We start from the raw sequence: 14749 nt of genomic DNA, 5'->3' as shown, positions 1-14749 counted from the left end.
CAAGAGACAGTCCCTTCCTTTGAGGAAGTTACAATTGAGTATATATATATACATACAGGATAAATAGAAAATAATTAACAGAGCAAAGGCACTGGAATTAAGAGGGGTTGGGTAATACTTGCTGTGGAAGACAATATTTTATTTGAGACAAAAGAAACCAGAGATGTCAGTAGTCACAGCAGAGGATGTAGAACATTTCAAAGCATGGGAAATAAAGAAAGAAAATGCTGGGAACCAAGAAATTAAGTTGCATGTTTGTGGAACAGCCAGGAGGCAGTTCCTGTACGTGAGATTCTTACAATCTAATGGGGCAAATATCAAGCAAGCAAATATGTACAAACAAACTATGTATAAAAGAATGGGAAGTAAACGAGAAGCAAACTACTAGAATTAAAAGAATTTAGGGAAGACTTCCAGTTGAAGGCAGGATTTTAGTTGAGACTGAAAAGAAATGAGGAAAGTCAGTAAGTAGAGATGAAAAAGAAGAGCATATATGGGATATCTTATATAGGAAACAACCAGAGAAAATGTCTGGAGGTAAGAGATAGAGTGTCTTGTTCATTGGACAGCAAGAACTCATCATCACTGAATCAAAGAGTAAATAACAGAGAATGAGGCATAAAAATACTGGAAATGTAGGGGGGAAATATGTTATGAATGGCTTTGAATATCAAATCAAACATTTTATATTTGATCCTGGAAATAATAGAGAGCCACTGGAGTTTACTGAGTAATAGAGTGACATAGTTTGACCTGTGCTTTAGAAAAAAACCATGTATAGACTGAATGGAGGGATGTGTGTTAAAGAGAGTAGAAGCAGACAAATCTACTAGCACAGAGTAGCAAATTAATAAATGATCATTCTCACCTTCTTTGTGAATATATGAGTTATAACAGGAGATGCTTTATAGAATCCAAATAGTCTGTAGCCACCATTCCATCCTGTCATCTCTTCCTCGAGCACATTAATTGAAGTTTCTAGTGGCCAAGAAGTGTATCATTAATTTAAATCCCTTAATCTTGCCTTTGATAATACCTTTTTTTCCCAGTGCATCTCATTACTTCTTAAATATTTCTTTCTTGTGCCCTACCAGGAAGCCAAAATCCTGCATCCCTATACAGAAAGAAAGGGGCTGCAAAAGGAGAGGGATTCTATATCATGATACATGTCACCACATCCAGAGATTATATAGGTTGGGGAATACGGTTACAAATGATCTAATCAACAAACATTTAATTCAACACAATAAAGCTCTATTAAGCATCTTCTAAAGGGATCAAATGAAAGTTAAGTCCTTAGCATGGTATCTGGCACACAGTAGTCAACTTAATAAATGATTCTTCCTTCCCTTAACTACATGCAAGGCACTGGGTATTGTATATCTGTAGCTCATGTCACTAGTAGAAGATGATGGGAAAGAATTGCATATCTCTCATGGATATATAAGGGGAATAAATAAGTATAACAAAAATGAAAACATCTTTCCAGACAACCATGAAAAATGATTGCCATGTTTGGGAGGCACTCTGACCTGATTCCCTCTATGCATCTTACAAGACTTAAAGGAATAATGTAAACAGTAAGAAGAGTTATTTGAATTTGCCACAGAAATGATTAGTGATTCTGAAAGATGCTTTTAGGCAGGTGCACCTTCATCCCAGAGAAGACTTAGCTAGAGCATAGTTGCTAGACTGTTGGCACCTGGTGGTTTTTTTATAACATATGCTCAAATAAGAGTAATGGCAAAAGAGAGGATCAGGTTTAGAGTAGATATATGCATTACACTCTGGGTATGTGTAAACCCAATATTATCCAGCTGCAGTTTACAAATTAAAGCATTATAAAGACCCGTTGGAAATATGCCACATATCTGGCAGAAATTCAAGAATCTCTGAACTTATATCCCCCTGGAGAGATCTTCTCAGGAACCAAAAGAAAGAGGGGAAAAGTGAGATTTAGGATATCAAATGCCTTGCTACCTGATGTGCTGCTGCTTAAAAGGATATAATTTTAAAATGAAAATCAAAGGGCTTTTCCCTGCAGTGTGACAGGCTTCAGGGAAACCCTCAAAAATAAGAAACTTACAGAAAAAAATCATATGAAAACTTAAAGAGTAATGTCAGAAAAAAGAGAAAAACTTAATAAAGAATAAAAGAGTATGTGAGAATAGAAAAGATGAGACAGCATCATCAGAAGGAAAAATCAGCTGAGAAGAACAAAACAAAGTAATATCTACAATGTAGTAAAAAGGAAGCAAAAAGGGTAAATGAAATCAAAAGTATTGTGATATTTGGATTGATCCTTGACCTCAACTATAAAAGTATTTAGAGTCCTTTATATATTCGATGGATATATATATATATATATATATATATATACACACACATATAGATGATTGATAGATATATATATATATATATATATATATAGAGAGAGAGAGAGAGAGAGAGAGAGAGAAGGGAAAGAGGAAGGAAGGAAAGGAAGGGAGATCATTTTTTATGTTTTTTATGTTTGATTTGTAAAATCCAATTTAGAATCGTCATTATTCTAGTCAAAAATTTTTTTTGCTATTTTTTGCTATTCATACACATTTCATCTCCTCTCTCCAGGCATTTGCAGAGACTCTATTTCCCATGTTTACAATTTATTATCTCTTCACCTTCACTTCTCAAAATCCTTCCCTTCCTCCATAGTTCTGCTTAAATTTTTACATTCTATATCAGTTTTTCCTGAGCCCCCTGACTCCACTTCCAAGTTCTCACATGCCTCTTAAATTATCTTATGTTTATTTTCTATATCTTTTGTATCTACTTATATCATATAAGGTTTTACCTAATAAATTGTAGATTCCTTGAAAGAAGGAATTACTTAGTTTTTTGTATCCTGAGTACCTACCACATAGTAGATGCTTAATAAATGCTTATTAGTAATTGATTTATTGCTTCTCACTTTGTCTTTCATTTTCCACAAATTTACAGCTAACTGGAAGGGAAAATACCAAAATACTCATAACAAGGACATATATCTTTGAGCAGCTATAAATATTATTTTTAAATATGCCACCATGATAAAAAACAGGGAGGAAATATCCATTAATTGGGGAATGACAGAACAGGTTATGGCATATGATTATGATGGAATAATATTTTGCTATAAAAAATTACAAAGGAGCTGATTTCAGAAAAAGTAGGAAGACTTATATGAACTGATGCAAAGAGTTGTGAGCAGAACCAAGAGAACATTGGACACAGTAACAGCCATATGATAATGATAATAAACTTAACTACTCTGATGAATACAATGATACACAACTTTGAAAGACTCATGTTGAAAAAATACTGTGAGAGACCAATAAACTCTGAGTACAGACCAAAGCATTTTTTCACTTTTTTGCAACATGCCTAAATGGAAACACGTTTTTCAGGACTTCACATGTATAGTGCATATAATATTGTTATCATCTCAGTGAATGAAAGAAGGACTAGAGGGAGAAAGTGAATTTGAAACACAAAATTTTTAAAAATGAATGTGCGGGGCAGCTAGGTGGTTCAGTGGTTAGAGCACCAGCCTTGAATTCAGGAGGACCCGAGTTCAAATGTGATCTCAGACACTTAACACTTCCTAGCTGTGTGACCCTGGGCAAGTCACTTAACCCCAACCTCAAAAAAAATAAAAATAAAAATGGATGTGCAAAAATATTTTTAAATGCCCCCATAACTATTGACTCTAAAGTTGACTGAGGAGGGGGGTAAACTATGTTCCCTTTCCCCTCCCATTCTCTCTTTCTCACAACTTATTATGGTATAAAATACATCCAGACAACCTACATAATCCTAGTCTACGTTTCCCCACCCTCACCCCATAGAGAGACAACACTAGTTGATTGCTTCTCAGTAAAAAGCAGACTCTCAAAAATCAATAGTAACTTTTATGTCTACTGCATTCTGGAAAAAGCTCAGGGAAGAAATTGATTCAAAGTGATTCAAAATCTAATTTAACTTTTAATTGCTTATCTAATTGGCAGCACTGCAGAGGTCAAGATAGAAAAAAAATGCTTACTGCATTTCAGAGGTTGAATTTTCTGCTAGTAGAATAATCTACCTAGTGCATGTAGTTTAAACGTTTGAACTCTGACTTCTCATTCCTAGTCAAATGTTCTTCACTGTAACCCACTCATTCGTAAGTATGTACAGGCTTTCCAATTCAAAGTCATCAATAAATAATGCCAGGGTCAATCACTGGAGTATCCACCGAACCCTCATCTTCTGGCTTGGATGCATTACTGTCACGTAGAGCATACATAGTATTTGAAAGACTGTACAGAGCAGGAGGCCATAAAGAATGAGGAAACAATTCCCACAAGCTTCATAAACCATAAAAAATGAAGCTCGAATGACTTGTGCAGCAAGCTGATTCCCAGAAGGAAATCTAGCCCTGGGAGCGAAAAGTTACGTGATATTTATTTTTTACAGAATGAATGGATCACACTCCTGGATTCACTAACCCTACCCATCTATCCTCACGCTGTCCCTCATAGTTCTGGCTCCCACCCTTCAATCCCTTCTTAGCTCAAAGCTCCCCACTCCTCCATTCTCACCCCACTCCCAGTCCAGAAACATGAAAAGCCTCTTATGGCAGTAGTGACAGCAGCAAGGATTCTGGTGGGAGTTATCAGCTGCTTCTAGTCTCATTAGTAAATTTTAATAATTTATGAGAGCAATGTGACTCTTGTGAATCATCAAAGGCTTTTTTTTTATTTTTGCTAGAAATACCATGTATTTAACACTACAGTTCATGTATTATAATATATTTATAGATTCTAAACAACAACTAAGAAATTAGAAACACTGATTTCTTTTTTAAATTGTATTGATGACTCTTTGTTATCCCTTTGTTCTCAACTTCTTCAGTCATTCTTAGTAGGTCCTTCTCTTTCCTTCTTCCCATTCACAAACTCCACTTCTCAATAAATCTAAAAACTTTGGTGAACAGGTCAACACTATCCTAAAGATGGTACAGCTTTTATAAAAGTCATTTTGTTGTTTTGTGGGAGAAGAGAAGTCAGAAATCTAATGAGGAATTTTCTCTACTAATTACAGGTCCCCACTTTCTGGTCTTAGAGAGTTATCTGAGGCACTAAGTTAAGTGACTTATTCAGAGTCACACAGACTATCATCAGAGGTGAGATTTAAATTCATATCTACCTAATTCTAAGACTAACTTTTTATCTACTGTCATATTATGCTTCTGACTGATATTACATCATAACATCCTGTTACAATAATTATCTTGGTTTAATTCTAAGGATAGTGTTATTGTTTGTCCTTCATATTCAAAGAGCACTGATGACATCATGAATAATGTCTTGATTGTGGATTTAAACAAGAAAGGATTGCACAAAGTCATTAGTCTTTCTCTCTCCTTCTTCCAGATTTATCTAAATCCAGTGGCAGGACAAAATTATTAGCAATGGTCCAGGATGCAGCAAATGACCTTGGCATCTTGAATGTCTGAACAAGTTCTAAGCAATCCATAGTGCCCTCTTCATTGGCCCTCATGGCTATTGGAACAAATCATTCTCATCCATCTATTCCATTGGGGGAAGTCTTCACATGCTTGAGGTAGATATCCCCAAACTCATTGACAAGTTTAAGTCTTGTCAGTTATCTTCAACCTGATTTAATTCTTCTATTGAGAGTTTTACTCTTGTATGGTTGTTGTACATTCTGCAGCATCTTGGAGCCCCAAGTGAGAGTTGAATACCAGGGGGACAAATAAGGTGGATGAATGGAGATAATGCAATATTCCCTTATATCTACATGGTTCCCTCTTCTGATGCTTTAGGGTGTTTATAATAAATGAAAAGTTAACATACTATCACAATTGTTCCAAGCCATCAGTTAGGAAAATTCCTAACATTTATCAGAGAATTAGTGATCTACCTTATTTTATACTTATATTTGTCTCTTGCTAACTGCTGGTCTCTTGGTAACTGAAGTGGTATTCAGGTTACCAGAGGTCTTCCTTGACTCTAAAACAAGTTTTCTAGACTGTATACACTCAATGCCTACAACCTCCCTAATGCAGAAGAAATGAGTAAAACGGAGTCTTAGCTTATTTTCTAATACATGCTACAATATGAATTGCTTCCAATTCATGACACTGAGAACTTTTAGATCATGGGTTTTTAACCTAGGACCTATAGGCTTTTTTAAAACATATTAATTATTATATATTTAATAGAATTGGCTTTCTTTACAATTCTCTATATTTTATTTCATGCATCTGAAAACATTATTCAGAAAAGGGTCCATAGGTTTTACCAGACTGCCAAAGGGATCTACGACATAAAAAAGTTATGAACCACTGCTTTAAAAGGATGAAAGGGTACAAATTGACACAAGAGTCTGACAAATAAACAGTAATGTTTTAACAATTAAATATGCACTATATCATTGACGGACTTTCTTCAAGGAAAATTAACAAACAACAAAATGTACAGGATAATTTTATATGGCTGGACTACCCACAGACTAGTGATAGAGATTTGCACATGCTCGTGCCATAAAACTCCAGGAAACAAAATTAAAAAGCAAGGTAAATCACCATCAGTTTATTTATGTTATTCATACCATTCTAATTGTAAAATGTTTTCTAAAAGATGGCAATCCCAGCAGGGTTGCAAAGGTTCTAACTCAGTGCTCCCAGCTGCTTCAGGAAAAAGGGGGAGAAAGGGAGAAGGAAAAGGAGAGGGCGGAGGGAAAGCAAGAGGGAGAGAAGCAAAAAGAAGTCAGAGAAAAAGAGGGGGAAGAGAAAGAGGAAAGAAAAAAGAAAGAAAGAGAGAGAAAGAAAGAAAGAGAGGGAGAAGGAGAAAGGGAGGAAGGAAAGATGGAAGGGAGGAAGGAAGAGAGGGAGGTAAGAAGGGAGGAAGGGAGTAAGGGAGGGAGGGAGAAAAAGGAAAAGAAAGGGAGGGAAGAAGGAAGGGAGGGAGTAATAGAGGAAAAAGAAGACAGGAAAGGAGATACAGAAAGAGAGAGACAAAGACAGCCATGGAGAGGCAGAGGCAGAAAGGGCAGGAGAGAAAAAAAGAAAGGAGAGAAAAAAAGAGAGGGAGGGAGGGAAGGAGGGAATACACATACATACATATTTCTGATTAGATAGATAGATAGATAGATAGATAGATAGATAGATAGATAGATAGATGATAGATAGAGAGACAGACAGATGGATGGATAATCAGGAATGGGAGCACTCAGAATGCATAAGAGATAAAAGACTTACAGTAGTCTATGAATAAATAGAGAGTATCAAAGACTTAGAGTTGGAAGAGACTGACTATGATTTTATTTAGTCTTTAAGAGACAAAGTGATTTCCCCAAGATATGGAACTGGGATTTGAATCCAAATCCTCCAAATCCAAATCCAATATTCTTTTCACTGTACCACATAAACATTCTGTTTAGTTCATTAGATTTCCCACCCTCATCTCCAAAGCAAACACAGTTTGAGGGTTTACTGAACCAACCATTCTCCTTCACATGGAACCTGCACTGTCTGTGCAGCTCATGATAATAGACAATAATGGATTTTAAACTGCTTATATCAGTTGGAAGTAAAGACTTAAGATTCAGTCAGTCAGCCAAGAAGTAGTTATTAAACACCTATTATGTGCCAGACACTGTGCTAATCATTAAGAGATTTAGAAAAGGAACAAATACAGAAGAAAAAGGTTTTAGCAATTTGCTTCTATTATAAAGATGCATAATTGGACAAAAATAAAAGTATCTGGAACAAAATGAAATATCACATCACTGTTAAGGAGTATTTGAGAAATGCATAGCTTTAAGTTTTCCCATATTAAGAAGTTATGATCTCATGACAATTTCAAAGGACCCATGATGAAAAATGCTATTTCTTTTTCACTTTAGTTTTCTTGGGTTGTTTTGTTTTGCAGCATGGTTAAGATGAAAATATGTTTTGCATTATTTCACATGTATAATGAATATCATATTGCTTGCCCTCTCAAGGGGTAGAAGAGGAACTGGAAAAGAGAGAGAATTTAGAACTGAAAGTTTTAAAAATGAATGTTAAAAATAAATAAAAGATTTTTTAAAGTTATGATCGTAAACACAACTATAGACAATTAACTATTATCTTTAGTCAAAGCTCTTTTTATTTTGTTTCTGTGGAATTGACAAAGTTGAGATCTCTTGCCTTTTCTTGGTGCAACTTTCATCCTCTGATAAGGTCTTATTTTCCCTCTAAGGGTTTGGAATTCTTTATCTCTTAAGACCTCTCATATTTGTGTGGAAAAATATATTCTCAGAAACACCAGTCTCTGTTCTTTGCTTAGAAAATGAAACAAGGGCAAAGGGTAGTTAAAAACCAGGGTACAGGAATCTAGAAATTCCCCTCTTACACTCCACTGGATAAGTATAAGTCCTCTTATGTGTTCATTAGATTATTTCATACATAATGCAAATTATGTACTTCCTTCTGCTTAGAAGTCCAAAGAAGACAAAGCACCATAAAGGAAGGGAAGGGTTATTTCGCAGTTCTCTTTTACGGTTCACAGGGAAAGGGGTATTCTTCTGAAGAGAGTCCATCTCTTCCCTTTCAGTGACACTCATCTTAATGGCAGCACTAGTCACTGGGAACCAAAGACTCCTCTACAAATTTATGGGAGGTAGCCTTTAGACAAAAGTCAGCTCCATAAATTCATCAAATTGTTGGAGGTCGGGCAGGGGAGGGCAAAAGTCATCAAAAAGACAGAACCCCTTTTTTAACTTTAACATTAAATATTACCCATAAGCACAGACTGATAGCAACTCATTTTGTCTTCTCTTTTACCCATCTACCATTGGTTACCTAACCTTTTTTTTCCTTCTGAATCAATATAATTGTCTATTAACATATGTTCTCTGTTATGAACTTAGAAATCTTTCATGGTAAAAAATTGTTCAAATTCTTTCTTCCTTTACTACACTGGTGCATTTATCCTCTCCCTTCATTTTGTCCCAGCTGTCACTTATCTAAGTTCAGTTCCTCCCAAGTTCATTGAGGACAAGCACTATATAATTTCTGTCTTTGTAACTCAGTGCCTAGAACAGTATCTGGCACATGGTAAATGCTTAATAAATAACTGTTCATTAGTTAATTAATGTTACTAACAGAAGCTTTCTCACAAGTGTGCAAATCATTGTATACTATTTAAATATTTCATTTGATATAGTTACTAAGCAAATTCATTTATTTGTATTGATACTCAATGTTAATTTTTATTAAATAATTAAAAATAAAATAATTAATTTAATAAACTTATGAAACAAACAAAAATCTTTTATTACTCATGAGCTCCCATAGACTCAGTCCTATTCTAGCATTCCTCATGAATAATGATAGGAAATAAAACATGCCAGCATGCACAAAACTCAACAAAAAATACATAAAATACAAGCATCACTCATATTTTCTTAGCAGTCACTTTCATTACTTTAAATTGCATTTCTGCCAAAATGATATTACATAAAATAGGACTTTACTGTATTGTGTAAGTTATTTGCTATCATTATTCTCATCTTCTATTTCCATATCTGAATACATAGTTTCTACTGAGTGAAGAAAACTATCTCCTAAATAATCATAAAATATCTTATCCCTCAATGGTGCATATCTTGTATAAGTAGCTACTTGGATTTATTTTTTAAGTGTCTCTTCAATTATGTAATCAAATACCAAATTCTATGTTATAGAGTACTAAACTGGCCCATTTAAACATGCACACTTAATTAACATTAATAAATAACTAGAATTGTTGGTCTGTCTAAACATTTCTAAAAGGAGCCAGAGCAACCTAATGGTTAAGCAATAGGACCACTCAGGAACTGATTGCTGTTTCTTTGATTTCTTAAAACTCTTGACCTCTCAGTAGCAAATGTTTATATTACTTTTTATATTAGTTTTGGAGTGTCAGCAAATTGCAGAATGCAAGGTGGGGATTCAAGAAGACTCATCTTCATGAGTTCAAACCTAGCCTCAGACACTCACTAGCTGTGTGAATCTGAGCAAACTGTTTGCCTCAATTCCTCATCTGTAAAATGAGTTGGAAAAGAAAATGGCAAATCACTCCAGTATCTTTGTCAAGAAAACTTCAAATGGAGTCACAAAGTCAAACATGACTTTAAAATTATTGAACAATTTATATCACTTTATAGTTTATAAGGTTTTATTGATATTTTAATGAAATCTGAATAACAACCCCTCAGATGATGAAAATAAAACTGAAAAAGGTAAATAAGTTCCCCAAAACTTTGCTGCTGTTGAGTAGCAGAATTGAGATTTAAATTCAGGCCATTTCACCATAAACTAATTTCTACTCATTTGAAGAAATGTGTTTAAAACCAAAGGGCATTTATTCAAAATCTTGTTCTGTTACTTCCTAGCTATGTAATGTTGGGCAATTCAATTTCTATGGTCCCCAGTTTCCTTATCTGTAGCATATGAATTTTGAAAAGTACATGATAGGGAGGAAGATGTGAGAAGGTCGGAAGAGGCATATTAAATGAAGAACTTCTTTGACAATCTAGACAAATTAAAATTCTACCCTTAGCTTGTCATTTTGCGTCTACTGAAAATACTAATCCTCTTGTCTTTTTAGATACAATGGATATAGTGCATATTCTCATTCTTTCTGGCCCATCTACTTTTCTAGTTGCATACACCAAAATGTTGCCTTACACTTTTTCTTGCAACTTATGATCACTAATATGCCATAATTAACTTACACACCCTTTTTATTGCCCTTGCAAGAATTTGTCATATAAACTTTGTAGCATTTCTGGGAAAATATCAATACTAAGAGTTTTCATAGTAAATTAATAATTCAGTATCATTGAAAACATTAAGTGAATTCCCTAGATCTATTGCCTCCAGAATCAAATGTAAAATGCTTTGCTTGGCATTCAGAATCTTCTATAACCCAGCCTCTTCCTACCTTCTCACATCTTCCTCCCTATCATGTACTCTTTGGTCCAGTTGCAATAATCTCTTCATCATTCATAAACAAGACACTCCACTCTCAGCTCCAGGCATTTTCTCTGGCTGTTGCTAATGATGGGAAACCTCTTCCTTCTCTATTCTGCCTACTGACCTCCCTGTATTCCTTATGTCTCAATTGAAATCATTTCTTTTTTTTGGAAGACTTTCCTAACCCTTCTTAAATTTAATGTCTTCCATCTGTTAATTACTTTTTATTGATCCTGTATGTAACTAATTTTGTATATATGTATTTGCATATAGTCTCTTCCATTAGACTGCAATCCCCTTGAGGACATGAACTGTCTTTTTGCTTTTTTGTATCCCTAGCACAATGTCTAGAGCACATAATAATAACTTAATAAATGTTTATTGATTGATGGATTGATAGCCCACTTGAATGTGCTTTCTTCTAACTGATCTTTTTTGTGCCCAACTCTTTGTCCTACTACAACATGTATCCAAAGTAGATATTTTGATGGACTAATTTGATGAGCTATTCCATCCATTTCAAGTTAGACAAATCAAAATTGGAACAACCCATCTACATACAATTCAATATTGAGACTCAATGGAAAACACAGGACTTTTTCTTTGTATCCCCAGCTTTTAGCTAAACTGTCTGGTACATAGTAGGTCCTTATAAATGCTTGTTCCCTTCCGCTGAGGAATATATATATGGTATAAGATATAAATAAAGGGCTGTATATAAGAGATGACACGGAGATAGAAATGAAAACATTTGGCAATTGACTGGATATATGGAGTAAATGAGAATGAGGAGTTGATCAAATTTATAAGAATTCAAGCCATTCTTCAATTGATAGATGGTCAAAGGATATGACCAGACAATTTTCAGATTAAGAAATTGAAATTGTTCCTAGTCATATGAAAAGATGCTCCAAATCACTATTAATCAAAGAAAAGCAAATTAAGATAACACTGAGATACCACTTGAGATACCTGTCAGATTGGCTAAGATCACAGAAAAAGATAATGAGGAATGTTGGAAGGGATATGGGAAAACTGGGACACTGATACATTGTTGGTGGAACTGTGGATGCATCCAACCATTCTGGAGAGCAATTTGGAACTATGTTCAAACTGTGCATACCCTTTGAACCAGCAGTGTTTCTACTGGGCTTATCTTCCAAAGAGATTTTAAAGGAGGGAAAGGGAGCCACATGTGCAAAAATGTTTGTGGCAGCCCTTTTTGTAGTGGCAAGAAAAACTGTGAACTGAATGGATGCCTATCAATTGGAAAATGGTTGAATAAATTATGGTATATGAATGTTATGAAATATTATTGTTCTGTAAGAAATGATCAGCAGGATGATTTCAGAGAGGCCTGGAGAGACTTACATGAACTGATGCTGAGTGAAATGAACAGAACCAGGAGATCATCGTACATGTCAACAAGAAGACTATACAATGAGCAATACTGATGGCTCTCTTCAACAATGAGATGATTCAAACTAGTTCAATTGTTCAGGGATGAAGAGAGCCATATACACTCAGAGAGAGGACTGTGGGAACTGAGTGTGGACCACAACATAGCATTTTTACGCTTTTTGTTGAGGTTTTCTTGCATTTTGTTTCCTTCTCAGATTTTTTTTTCTGGATCCAATTTTTCTTGTGCAACAAGATACTTATAAATATGTATACATATATTGGATTTAACATATATTTAACATGTATTGGAAACTTGCCACCTGGAGGGGTAGAGGAGAAGGAGGGAAAAATTTGGAACAGAAAGTTTTGTAAGGGTCACTAAAAATTACCCATGCATATGTTTTGTAAATAAAAAGCTTTAATAAAAATATTTTTTTAAAAAGAGAGAGAATGAGGAGTTGAGAATGACATTGAAGTATTGAGTAATTGACAGTAATAGGAAAGGTTGAAGAGAGATAGATTTAGGAGGGAAAATAATGATTCTGTTTTGTGTTGAATTTAAGAAATCTACAGGATATACAATTCAAATGATCCAATATGTATTTAGAGAAGTGAGACTGGATAGAGCTCAGGAGAGATACTAGAGCTGGTAATACAGAATTAGGAATCATCAGTATAGAGATGATAATTAAGTCCATGGTAGTTAATACGATCATCAAGTGAAAAAGTATAGAAAGAAAATAGAGCCAGGACAGAGCCTTGGAGTATACCCACAGTTAGTTTACATGACTTGAGTGAGGGTCTAAGAAAAGAAACTGAGAAGTAACAATCAGACAGGCAAAAGGAGAAGCAATAGAGAGAATTGCAATGAAAACTCAAAAAGAAGAAAGTCTCTTAGAGGAGAAGGTGATCAACAATGTCAAATGTTTGTGGGGACATATAAAAGATAAGTAGAGGCCATTAGATTTACTAAGAAATCATTGATAAGTTTGGAGAAAGTTTTCCAGTTGAACATTGAAGTTAGAAGCCAAGTTACAATGAATTTAGAATAGTCTGATAAGAGATGCTGATCAATTCTGATGAACATGGCTCTTTTCAATAGTGAGATGATTCAGTCCAGTTCCAATGTTCTTATCATGGAGATAACCATCTGCACCCACTACCTCTCTGTAATAACTTCCAGTTTTCTGACTATATCTTTATTCATATCTGAAATTGTCTCAATTCATCTTCCTGTTAAACAAATATACTTCCTTCAAGAACCAGTTCAAATGCTACCTCTTCCACAAGGTCATCTCTGATTTTTTCCCACTAGAAGCATCCCTTTTCAGTGCTGAGAGACCAAACCAACTGCAACCATAAGGAGAACACAAGACTTTTATGAAAATGGAGAGCCATACTCTCTCTCCCTGGGTATTAATAAAGGCATTTTTCTAACTCATCAGTTACAGAGTTGGGAATGTCATGAAGGTTAGGTGTTTAATTTTTCAAACTGGAGTTTTGTTTTCCCTTGGGAGGGGAGTGGCACAAGAATATCTCCAGTAATCAATATGACATTTCAGCTTTTGACCACTGTGACTAGAGTTAGTCAAAATCATCTTGGTTCAGTTATTTCTCATGTCACAGCAGGATGATATGCTTATAAAATATTTGTTCATTAGACTGATTCATTTTCTATTTTTCCTTATCTTCACTTATAAAAGCTGTTATGAGTCTATTATTCTTTTCCTTATCTGAAATTATTAGTTGTATATATTTATTACTCCATATTTAAAAGGTTATAGGGATCTTGAAGTCATTAGACAATAATATGTACAAAAATAGGTATTTAAAATGAAAAAGTTCACAAGTATATCATGGAAATTAATTGATTTGTTGGACATAGTAACACAACTCTAAGAAACATAAGAAGGATCATTTTGACCACTTGTTTTTTAAAATATGCAAAAATTCCTCTGTTGGATCCTTTGACTCTGTGGTTATAAAATTAAAAAAAGTAGAAAGCAATTCATACAAGGTATGATTTTTTAAAATGATAATTCAATTTTGATTCAAAAAGGTACATGTTATGTAGTATTAAACACATCAATCAAAATTAATAAACAGCTTCTTTCTATTTAGTCCTTCACATAATAACTATACATTATATATGCATATATTCATAGCACTCTGGTTGTAATAAAGACAACATATTTATTGTGCTTAATATAGGCTTCCAACTAAAAAACCCACACCTAAAAAGTGTCTTTGAAAGGAACAAATAAAGTAACTATAAACTAAGAATAAACATCCATCAATTATAAGCCACATACTAACTTTATA

This window comes from Sminthopsis crassicaudata, chromosome 1, assembly GCF_048593235.1.
Source record: "Sminthopsis crassicaudata isolate SCR6 chromosome 1, ASM4859323v1, whole genome shotgun sequence".
NCBI lineage: Eukaryota > Metazoa > Chordata > Mammalia > Dasyuromorphia > Dasyuridae > Sminthopsis > Sminthopsis crassicaudata.
Note: the sequence above shows the minus strand (reverse complement) of the source record.